This window comes from Leiobunum rupestre, chromosome 5 (assembly GCF_980474605.1).
Source record: "Leiobunum rupestre chromosome 5, qqLeiRupe1.1.hap1, whole genome shotgun sequence".
In the NCBI taxonomy this organism is placed as follows: Eukaryota; Metazoa; Arthropoda; class Arachnida; order Opiliones; family Sclerosomatidae; genus Leiobunum; species Leiobunum rupestre.
In genome coordinates, this window is record NC_143388.1 from 6,101,285 (window position 1) to 6,114,164 (window position 12,880).

The 12,880-nt window shown below is 34.4% G+C and overlaps 1 protein-coding gene across 2 annotated transcripts in view; it reads right to left on the minus strand.

The window, feature by feature from the left end:
• The window catches only part of LOC149943402 (uncharacterized), a 118,156-nt gene that overhangs the window by 81,266 nt on the left and 24,010 nt on the right, over positions 1 to 12,880 (minus strand). The window contains exons 1-2 of one of the 2 annotated variants that reach the window (XM_090175313.1): positions 11,824 to 11,958; positions 2,965 to 3,054 (exon numbers count right to left, since the gene is read on the minus strand). The gene's annotated coding sequence lies outside the window, so the exon portion shown is untranslated. Of the gene's footprint in view, positions 1 to 2,964; positions 3,055 to 11,823; positions 11,959 to 12,880 lie in introns of those variants that run through there. The other variant, XM_090175312.1, reaches the window with a different exon arrangement.

Consider the following 12,880-nt stretch of genomic DNA (forward strand, 5'->3'; position numbering starts at 1 on the left):
CTTAATGTAGTTTATTACACCCACATAATTAAAATGAGAAATTTTCCAATAGTTCTTTTTATAAATTCAGCTATGCTTGCAGAACTTGTTTTATTGTTGCTCTTACGTCACGATGTCATAGCTTTATTAGAAAAGTGTTCACACGCGCGGCAGTTAGCACGTGAAAATCCAAGGTTTTTCGCGCATTAAGCGCGCGCTCGTAATATTAAAGCTGTGACGGGGTAGCTATATTCAAACAATAAGGCCACGTTAATAGGTGTTTCTATAAAATACGTTAGGTCACGTATAAATGTTTTTTTCTACGTCACTATTTAAAGTTATTGAAGATAGAGAGATAAAGATTTTGCGAAACGCGCGTGCCAATAAAGCACTAAAAAGCTTAAGCTCGTGACGCGGGGAATAAACATTTTATACATTTAATTTTTTATTGATTTATTTTATAGAAACACCTATTTATGAAACACCAATATTAATTTAAACTTTCCAATTTAGTATTCTTTAGGTAGGGTATCGCATTTTGTTTTGTTTGAACTTAATGGTTGTGTTTAGAATAAATTTTGGGTCAGACTCATTGTAAGTAAGCCAAAGCATCTTAAGAGCACCTGCGACCAAAATGTACATCGTTAGATTCAAGTGTTGTCAATTTATTTATTTTCTAAAGAGGGTGGTCTAACTTGTCTTCGGCTAGAACCTGGAATTCCATTCCCAGAGAAACCATAGTTAGTGACACCTTGGCCCCACAATCAGCCACGAGATTTGTTTTAGAAGCGCGAAGATAAATCTAAATTGGTCTACAGCAGTTTTTTTTTAAATTTGAAACAAAAGAAGAGACTGTTTTCAGAATCTCAGAATCGTCGAGCGCGAAGTCCGTTATTTAGGTGTCAGGCTTTAGGCAGTTTTAGACCTTTTCTTATTTTTTACTGTGCAAAATACGTGTAGTCAAAAGCAACCAAAAAACTTTCTTGCAACTTCCGAGACATTGTTTTATCTATCCAAGGATTTAGCTTTTTCTCTGTATCTTTTATTTTGAAATGTCGCAGCTTGGCCCAGGGCGTTTGGAAATCCTTAGATGGTCGATAGAGCACAATCTTAGCGTTTATAGAAGTATATACACGTTTTTGGACTAGGTCGTATGTCATATATCTTTTTTTGTACTAGATCCTATATTATTTATCATTTTTTGTACTAGGTCATCTGTTATATATAATTTTTAAAAAAATCTTTTATGCACTAAGTCATCCCTTATAAATCATTTTATGCACTTAGTCATATCTTATAAATCATTTTATGCACTAAGTCATCTCTTATAAATCATTTTATGCACTTAGTCATCTCTTATAAATCATTTTATGCACTAAGTCATACGTTATAAATCATTTTATGCACTAACAATTGTAAGTCATACGTTATAAATCATTTTATGCACTAACAATTGTAAGTCATCCTTTATAAATAATATTTTGTACTAGGTCGTCTTTTATAAATAATGTTTTGTACTAGGTCGACCCTTAAATATCATTTTATGCACTAAGTCATCCGTTATAAATCATTTCATGCACTAAGTCATCCTCTATAAATAATATTTTGTACTAGGTCGTCTCTTATAAATAACTTTTTGTACTAAGTCGACCCTTCTAACTAATTTTTTGTACTATAGGTTGTCTCTGATAAATAAATAGTACTTGACATCAAATACGCTAGACCTTGCGCGGCCTTTTTCTTTCACGATTAAAATAGATCTTGCAAATCATGGGAAAAAAAGGCACACGCAAGATCTAGCGTATTTGAGGTCAAGTAATCTCTGAAAAATATTTCCTTACTATAAATAAATAAATCTATTTATATCTAAAATTTCTAATTAATTTTAGTCTCTTCAATATGGAGATGATTCTAATTTTCTAAGAATAATTATAGCGTGTTTTAGGTGTGATGTAAATCATACATATATCGAGTCATCCTTTGAACCTACGGCATTGCGCAAATTGTAATTATAGTCGTACTTCATAACGAATTATATAGAAAAACTGAATAGCCAAAATATACACCGTTTACTTCGTAGCGCAAGTTCGTCTAGTTGGTCATCACAAAACGCGCTCATAGATGCCTCTGTTCTGCGTTGAAGACTTAACTAATTAAAAGCAAATAGACTGTCTTCAATTGTGTTTTGATTCTAACTCTAGGCTTGTTTAAAAATACCGTACACGGTTTATAGTGGCTCGTTTGCAGTGTTTGCCTAGGGGCCGGAACTTTGCTAAAACAGACTTACGCAAATTGCATTCAATACACGACATTTTCAATTAAAATAAAGAGATAGCGAATGATTAAATAGGTTATTCATTCTTTCACGTTATTTTAAAACATCTTTTTGGAGTTCAGATTTAGAGAAATGTTTGAATTGAAAATTGGGCTTACATTTATGTAACGTAATAGTTTCGGAAAAGTCATTGATTAAAGGAAAAGTCCAGGTTCGGTAAAACTTGGATCTATTTGAAAGATCATGTTTTAATATACTCAAAAATATCAGTCGTAAAATTGTATCTTTTTTTAAAGACGAGAAATTAATTTTTAAACTACTGAAATCTACGCGCCAAGCGAGCTGCCATTTTCTTTCGTCTTCCGTCAGACCGACCGCACGCGGAGCAAGCGCGCGCAGGGAACCGAGCGCTCTTATAGCGCGAACAGCACGTGATTAAAGTCCTAAAACGTCACCGCGAAACAAAATGGCAGCTCGCTTGGCGGGTAAATTTCGCTCGTTTAAAAATTAATTTATCGTCATTAAAAAAAGATACAATTTTACGACTGATATTTTTGAGTATATTTAAACATGATCTTTCAAATAGATCCAAGTTTTACCCAACCTGGGCTTTTCCTTTAAGAAATTAAACAATAATAACTCGAGTTGCGTGTCAAGTGCATTTAAAAAATATCAGTCACTATTTTATAACAAAATCGGGAAGAACGTACCTATAGGTTTGATCAGAATGTCTTTTCTCCAACTCCGGCTACGTGATATCTGTGGAATTGTGTCAAATCTCAGTCGGGAATGATGAGAACCTATAGAACGTAAAAAGAGATATATTTTTAAAATATAGATAAAATATCTGAGTTTTAAAGATATCAATGTGGGTTTGAGTCATATTCTCTTTCGTGTAAGCCTAGGTTAGTCAGCGCGGGCTTCTCCATTCCGCTTTTCGAGTTTTGGAGTTGAAATAAAAATCAATCATATATTTTAACTTCCCTTTTCTTTTCCGTTCTATTTTCTATGGCCCCTCTATATACTTTGGAGGGTCTGGGAATTTTTATGAAGAGTTGAAAGCCCTTTTCGGTTATAGAACATTTTGTAGTTGAAACACGCTCCACGCGGTAGACAGTTTTTCTTAGCTTTCTTTTTCTTTTCTAATATAGTTTTATAAAGGGTAACCCCTATGTGGCCTCTCTCTCTAAGTCTACGCGTTCTAAAGGTCACGATAAAGATATGAGGGGTCTTTTTATTCTCACCGACTATTTCGGAGAAAACCTCGGATTGATTTGTAAAACTCTTCGAGATATTTTTCTCCCTTTAACAATTCGTTGGTCTGCGTTAACAGCTGCACCGATTTGGTCAAAACCTCAAACACTGGTGGACACATTTGCGAACTATTATTATTGTTATATTCTCAAGATGAATTACGTGAATATATATTTCCTACGAAACTTAAATTTTATTTGTGACAATATGTTTTAACCGAATAGTTAACTCTGGTTTGAAGAGTTAACTATTTAGGTAGTCGGATTAAAATTGGGCAAAAATTATCGATAATACAAATCACTATAAGTACAAAAATGTACATCAAATGTTAGAGTAAAAGTATAATTTTTATCGAATCTAGATCAAGATAAGTTGATCAAAAATATGGGATCCTTTCTGATAATGATTTTTATCCAATCTAGATAAAGATTAGTTAATCCAAAAATACGGGATCCTTTTTCATAATGATTTGATCCAATTTAGATTAAGATTAGTTTATCCAAAGTTATAGGATTCTTTTTCATGATGATTTTATCCAATCTAGATCAAGATTAGTTGATCCAAAAATATGGGATCCTTTTTCATAAGGATTTTATCCAATCTAGATCAAGATTAGTTGATCCAAAAATATGGGATACTTTTTCATAATGATTTTATCCAATCTAGATCAAGATTAGTTGATCCAAAAATCTAGTATCTTTTATCATAATGAGTTGATTCAATCTAGATCAAGATTAGTTGATCCAAAAATATGGGATCCTTTTTCATAATAATTTTATCCAATCTAGATCAGGATTAGTTGATCCAAAAATATGTAATCCTTTTTCATAATGATTTGATCCAATCTAGATCAAGATAAGTGGATCCAAAATGTGGGATCCTTTTTCGTAATGATTTGATCAAATCTAGATCAGGATTAGTTGATCCAAAAATATGTAATCCTTTTTCATAATGATTTGATCCAATCTAGATCAAGGTTAGTGGATCCAAAAATCTGGGATCCTTTTCGTAAGGATTTGATCCAAACTCGATCAAGATTATTTGATTTAAAAATATTTTATCATTTTAGGATATAACTTGATTCTATCTCTAAAATTAAATCATGTGATTTTCATAAACGATTGGTCGATTACACATCATAAATAGCCAAAACAATTAATTTAAAATTGTGCAAAATTGTTGATAATACCAAATATTAAATGTTTGTGTAATTTCACTTCAATAACTGAACTAATTTATTATTCTTCTTATTATCATGGGAAAACAAATTTTAAAAGTTTAGCTGTATTAAATTGAAACCTATTTGCAATTATCCTAGCAAAACTTGTCTTTAAGTTAAGTTTATAATAGATCTACTTTTTGAATGTACTTTGTTATGTAGTTTCTGAAGTCATAAATCTAACTTTTCTAATAAGATGGATACTAATTATAGCCGATATAAGAGCAAAAATTCGATTACTTAAATTAAAATTATTAGTACTCAAATGAAATAGAGGCACAGGCTTCAAACTAGTGTTGTTAATTTTCCGGAAAAATAAAAAACGAAAAATTTTCGGAAATCGTAAAAATAAAAAATTGAAACATATATTAGTTTTTAAGGGTTTTTAATTTTTTATTTAAAATGTCTAATAACAGGAAACACACTATAAACATTAATATTGTTGCATTGTTAATCAGTTTAAAGCTATAGTCTAGAGATTTATTTTTACTTTTAGATTCGAAAAAATTAGGTGAAAATGCCACTTTATTTAAATTTGAAAACAATATAAGACTATAATCATGGAATGAAAACTTTTTATTATTTTTTTCGGAAAAATACGGAAAATGTTCCGGAAAAAAAGGCCTCTGTCATTTTCCACGGAAAATTTTCCGACTTACAACGCTAGTTTAAATATTCGTTCAATTTAATTTGAAGACACACCGTACGCGATGTGAGAAGAGGAGACATAGACTAGGTTCTGTTGAGATTGAAGGAAGAAGATGTTTTGGGAATTGCGGAGAAGGAAGACCTAGACATATGGAGGAACCTCTCGCATACGCCGTTAGTACTTTTGGTGATAATGTTAACGTCGATTAGGTCTCCCCCAACTTACGTCTTACGAAGAAGAAAAATAATCCGGGTAAAAAAGAGCAACCTATAATAAATCGCCTCCGCGTGGCAATGTTTCTGCGCGTGTTACATTCACTCCCACTAAGTGCTAGAGCGTGTATTTATAAATACGTATAACAACTTTGCCTAAAGCAGGATATGTCGTTTATTTCGCCTCTTAGGTTTCCTCTTTGGACGTACTCTTCTATCGATAAAGTAGAGGCATTTAAAACGCATATTTTATCACGGTACAAAATATGACCTTTTAAAAGGGCTTTCTCAATTGAAATGCTGCAATTTTTAAGACGGTATCTTTCTTAATTTGAAATAGTCCCTGCTAAAATTAGAGAATATCGTTAACTGAGTTTAAAAAGTCGTAACTTGGATAATCAATCTTAGAGCATTTTGAAGTTTTGAAGACTTTTCCTCCGTGCAGTAATACCCCACAAATTTATTACATAAACGTTTGAATCCTTTAAAAATGTTATGAACAATTTACAATCACTTAATTCACCCAAATATCAAATTATAACAGTATAAGGTAGAGTTACTTTATTTTAACTTTGAGAATGTAATTTAAATATAACGCAATTTGGAGTAGATTTTAAAAATAAAGAACGGTTTAAAACATATTATCGTAACTAGAACTTACTATAAAATTGAATCTATTTCAGTTGAAAATATTTTTAATATTTCTTAATATTATTATTGTGAAATCCATTGTTAATATGATTAAATTAATTTTTTAAATTAGAAAATGTTTGAAACAGAGTTAAATCCAATAAATAATTAGCTTGAAGTATATTTCACCTAGATACTTTATAACATAGGTTTATGTCAATGAAATGGTGAAGAGAAAGCCTTGGAAGTGTATTAACTTTGTTCCATTTGCATTACCTTAAAGCGAATAAATTAAGTTGGCTAATAAGGCTATAAAGTCTATCTAAAGAGTGACACCATGCAGAAATGATTTAAGATGAAACTCAAGCATTGAAATGAAACAGAGTTATCCATTTTAAATCAATCTGTTTATTTCCCAATATAGTCTATGTACGCTAAACGAAAAACATTAGCTAACAGCAATTTCTGATTGAATCTAAAGTATGTAACATATACGTATTTTGCTAATGTGAAAAATGTTTGGGAAGAAAAAAATATAATTTTCCTACAGAGTGCAATTTTCCAATTTTTATCTGTAAGCGAAGTAATCGGCTTGGTAAATTTTCAGCTGTGATGCGGTGTACTGTGGACTTTCCGTTATCCATCCCAATATAGTTTCTGAATTATGATAACCATCAGTGGTAGTTTTTTACTAGTTTTATATATATATAAAAAAATCCTTTAGCTCAGCGTTTTTTGGACACATTTTAGTTCGAAGTACGTCCTCAAGGGGGTTTCATAGTCAAGAAAATGCCGTAAAATATCCGAACGTCGAACCCGTTACTAAAACCAAAGAAGGGAGTTTATTTTGGCGCTCATTGTAACTCGAAAACTTCCAAAATATTACAACGGGGCTTTGACCCCGCGCGCCGAAGCTATACGCTTTGTCGGTTACGTTAGGAAGTCGCGAAAGACTATAGGCGTTACTAAGTTTCTCTTCTTATTGGGGTGGTAAAGATGGTAACGTAATAGGAAAAGGATTCTTCATAATATAAGACGCGATTTCATTTTCGAACTCCCCTTCCGAAAAGAAATGAATTTTAATGCAATCCCCCCGCTTTCCAATTGACGGCTTTAATTTTGGGGGAGAAGGTGGTCCACGGGGGCCCCCTTGCTAGACGCACTCCTTCTTTCCGCTTTATATTTCTTATTTTTAGCCCTGTGATTTTTATAACGCCTTGGAAAAATGAAATAACCAACGACGCGGTAAATGGCTTCCCCGCATAGACGCTTTGTATGGAAATATTCTCGGTTCGAAGTATCGTTGGATCGGGTCTGGTTCGCACTGCTTTTTATAGTCTTAACCCTAATGATTTTAGGGTAGACACGTAGTTAATGGTCTGTAAATCCGTACACTATAAAAACAAAAATGTTGCCGGAATGTATCCGTATTGTTTATTTATTTTCCTGGTATGTAAAGGGTAGTGATCTGTGTACGCGAACAAAGGCCTAAATACGAGTAAGGTCAAATTTCTGAGACAATGGGCTTTATTTATGGCTTGAAAAATTCAGTTATTTCAATAAAATAACGTCGGAAATACCGAAACACCACGAATATAAATTTTATCTGATTTTGGATTAAAAAATTTCATTTATTGTTTGTAAAATATTACGCGTAATATCTAAAATAAATTGGAAATACCCTATGCTAAAATTAAACTAGTAAATAAAATATTATATTTCGAACAATAAAACAGCTATCTATAAAATGTATATGTAAAACAAAACAGTAAAAAAAACAAATGTAACGCGCTAAAAATGTATTTTATAAACGCGAGAAAAAGCGCGTGTTAAAATGTTTAAAAACAAACAAAACGGTTAATATTCTTCAAATTCCTAACGGAAAAGATGAATTAAAAAATGCTCCTTATTTTTCGATTTCTAATGAATCTTTCTTTCAATCAGTAGTCATTTAACTAATCGATAACTAAAAACTTGAACTAGGATAGCCTTTTTCAGTCGGGGTGACTCTTGGTAAAAATAAAATTAGAACCTTAGCTCTCCCTACAATAAATACAACCCTTAAACCAGAGCCATTTCGCTACATTGTTATTTGATTTAGATTAGTCTAGAATTGTAAATAGTATTTTAGTTCAAAACAATTCTATAGAATTATGGTTTTTTGTCTGCTCAATAGTTAGTTAAAGGTTAAATGTATTCTGAAGGTCCGATTCTTTGACTAGTTAAAATTCGATTGATTTATATGCTGAATTTGACCGGTCATCGAAAATAATTGGCCACCACTGGATTAGCTAAATCTTGTCAAATATAATACCGCTTTCATATGAAAATTATTCCAATTGTTAAATTTTTAATTTTAATTGCTTTCATTTATTGATGGTAAGTAATATTACGGTATTCGTAGTCCTATAGGACTATTGTATTAGAATAAATCGATTACGAAATAAGTGAGAACAAATTTGGTTCCCCCTACACTGTAACGTCACGTCGTCTGCTCCGTGTTCTTATTTGAGGCTTGGAAGGGTGTGAAAGAAGTAGACGAATCAGACGACGTTATGACGTAGTGAATATGGGAATGAAATTTCTTTTCATTATTACCATTTAAAATGCAAATCTAAGTACTTTTTTTAGTTCTAAAATGTTACTTCATAAATTATACAGGGTGTCCTCTAAAAAACGAAAAATAACTGAAAAACTTCTTTTTTTTGAAATTTAAAATTTGTAAGGAGCTTTTCTCGTGCAGGGGTACATTTACTAGAATAAAATTGAATGACCTTGACCATGTCTTCAAGGTCATTCCAAAACTATCTCGATAACCGTAGGATTTACGGATTTGGTTCCAATTAGAGAGTTGTTGCTCGCCATATAATAAGTTCAAATAACAAACCTGACTAAATTTGACCAATCAAAAGCTGATAAATTGAAGGTTAATGAATTCAGAGTTTGATAATAAAATAATCAAATTAGTTTTAATGTGACTAAATCAAATAAATACTGAATAGTTTACAACGGTTCAATTGTGTCACCGTCGGCTACGATACACGCTTGAGTTCCTTTAACGACGGAGTTCATAGCTAGTGTTGTTCAACATTTAAATTGAAATATCACGAAAGGTATTAATTATTATTACATCATTTTATCGGCTTGGTCAAATGTAGTCAAATCAAAGTTGATGGAACTAATAATATGGCAAGCAACAACTTTCTAATTTAAACTTAATCCGTAAACCCAACGGTTCTCGAGATTGTTTTTGAATGACCTTGAAGACATGGCTCAAGGTCATCCCCTGAACGAGGAATGTTCCATAGAAATTTGAAATTTAAAAAAAAAATAATTTAGTTATTTTTCATTTTTCGTTTTTAAGGGGACCTGTATAGACTATATACATTAATATTGAGGAAAAACCAAAAAATTTATGATTCTGCCCAGCATCTCTGGTAAACATTTGGCAATATCCGGTCAGGAAATTGACACACTCGATGGTAGTTCGCGGCTATCTCGAAAATATTATTGTAAAGATTTGAGGGTTTTTGGCCCATACTAAAAATAGGCGATTAAAGGGAAAAGTCGTGTTGGTCGAGCTTTTGTCGCGGAGGTAATGAGATATCTTGAAAACGGGGTTCATAATCGGAAGTGGATCATTGTGTGGGTGGGGAAGGCGAAAAAAGGTGTGTCCGGGTGGGGAAGGGACCACGGCGCGTGTCGTTTATCATAGCCAGAGGTTCGCGTGACCCGTGTCCAGAAACGTGCTTCCCCCTTTCGGCAAAGGTGCCTTTTACCTTGGTCACTCGCCGGCGTAGATGTCACCGATTACAGTCGTCAGTTGACTCAACCGGACACGTCTAACCGCTTTCACCATCGCCTATTTGGAACTTCCAGGTGAGTGGGATGATTTAGCCATCCGTCTTCGCTTTAGTTCACGACCTTTGGGTAGTAAAGTTGAAGACGTAAATGCGTTTCTTCGGGCAAACATTACGGTCATTGTGAGCTTATATAATCAGCGAATAGTTGAAGATATTGGATTATTTTTCCAATGTCTTTCGGTTCCACGCAAAGAAGAATCTTTGTTGTATTCTATTTCTAACCTAAGTAGCAAAATGCGGGTGAGCTACCGCGTATTGTGATTATATATCTAATAATAACCCATTGATTCGTTTGTTGATTACCACTAGTCATTTCCTTTGACGTGAACAAAATCGATCCGCTTTAAATCGAAATCCGTTGACAATTTATCGGTGGTCATAGATCCCTCCATTTAGATTGATGCGTTTGGTATACGAGGAAACGGCCAGTACCAGGGCACTTGTTACGTTTGATCACGGAAGGACTATAGCTGTCATTCACCGGGCTTTCATTTCTGGTGTCAACGCCGCTTCTCATAATTCCCTCGCCGCTGTCGCCAAAATGACGTCTACAAGCTCAGTTTTCCGTCCCCTTACTTGCCGCCCTCCACCTTGAAAGCTAGATGTCGTAGAATCCTGGGACAGCGCTCAAAGCGTCGAGTTTGTCGCCTCGTCCGCGTGGCTCTCTGGTCCACTGGGACCTTTCAACTGTTGCCCGAAAAGTCCCCAAGCGCGGAAATGTTCCCATAATAGATGCATTGTCGCCCCTCCAGACGCGTTCGGCCAAAGTGGGACTGCTTCTACTTTCTTCTCTATCCGGCAGCGGTATTACGGATTTATGTTGTTGATGCTGGGCAAATACGGTTAGCTTCACTTCGTGTTTCGGCTGGTAGGAAACCGCGATTGGAAACGCGATTAAGCCTTACTTCGCGGAAAGTCCCTAGACCAACTCTAGGATCACCGAAAATAGGTTTCGCCTTTGGTGGTGGTTGCTGGCCAGTGGTCATTTAGGAGTTTCGCTCAAAGCAAACACGGAAATTACCTCGTGCTTTAACTATCCAAAGATTACGGTTATTTTAGATTACAAAGTTACCTCGAAGAGTTCATACGTTAAGAAGATTAGGAAGATTTTGTCCATGCATGTTAAAATATACTTGTGATAAATAATACTAGTGTGTTTTGGCATCAGTAATTCCTTTAATTATAGTAAGTAAGTTCATAAACTGATGGATTTCCGTCTGCTAAGCAACTTTTTGCAATTTAAAATCACATAGCATCTTCTTAATGTTAATAATAATAATAATAAACCAAGTTATCTAGCAACTTTAAACGCCATTTATTCAGGTGACCGGGTTAAAATGCAAGCCCTTCATGCTACAGGAGCCAACAACTACCTACACTAACTATTACTGTTGACTTCAGCAAGTTTTTATAGCAGGGGAAACTGAAGAGCTATGGAGAAAACCCATTTAACCAGTGGGAAGAGAACTTGCAAACTTAACGCTGAAGGAGTACAGCTCACCCAGTGCCACAAGCTGGGATCGAAACCGGCTCCTCTTAGCAGACCAAAATCCAGAAGCTTACGCGCTTCTCGCGTTGGCTGCTGCTTGGCACTGAATACCAAAACGCAACATCAATATTTATAACAAGTATACGATATACTTTAACAGACACGAAATCTTTGTAATCAGCAAAGAACAATAAACATAGTAGTAGTTAGGTACCAAAATATCTCCACATTCATCGACAGTAAACAAACTTACCAGATAAAAAGAATTCAAAGAATTCGAGTCTAGAAATCTCGAGAAAGAAACAGATTTAAATCCAAAGACTCGAAAAGACGCTAAAATTTCATCCTTGACTCGACTTTATCGGTGCCATTCAAAGCGGGGCGAACTTGCAGGCGCGAAATTCAATAGACTTCTATTTTGTAAAACTGCATATTTCATGTCGAGGGAGTTTTGAAGCTAGCCTTTTCTCTCTTGGCCAGAATGCCAAGAAGGAGGCAAAGCTTTTTTTACGCATAATGGAAGAATAAGCTTCCAGTCGCTCATATCAAGAGATTCGTGCTTTTTTTATCTCCTCGCTCCTTTCTCGCATTTTTAAGGCAACTAAGCCTATTTTCTCGTAAGCTTTCGTGATTCGAGGCGGACTGCAAATCCGTAAAAAGGTGGACTAGCGAAAATGTATATTTGAATCGCAGCTAGACGAAACTCAAAACATGTCGCTCTCGAGGGAAACCTCTCCGTTAACGTTTGATGTTTATCATATACTTCAATGCAAACTTTTTTAAATTTTAAAAATGAGAGAATTTGGAATAGTGTGACAATTGTCACTGTTATGCCATTAACGATGATGGGATTGTGACATTAATAATAATCTGTGTCGTATTCTTAGAAAATAAATATCATAACTTCGTTTTAAGAAATGTTTAAAATGTTAACACTAATTTACAGAGCACATTCAAATTAAGAAATGTGTTCTGCGATTTTACAAGAACTTTTATTACTAAAGCAGGCTCGTGGGAACGGTTTGGATTAAGGGGGGACCGCTTGGATGATAAATTAGGTGACCCCTCATCAGCAACCTTTTTGCGCCTCTTCTAAAACAATTTGGCGCCATTTTCATACCACTTTGGCGCCCCTTTCCAATTTCAAGGGGGGTACATTGTACCCCTGTACCCCGCGTTCCTACGCCACTGCCCTAAAGCCATAAGTGACTGTTGAAGTTATTACTATGTAGACTTCATTCTACCCAATAAAAAACCCACACGCGTCGCTTATCTATAGCTGGGGATAGTATTTTATCTTTTGTAAATAG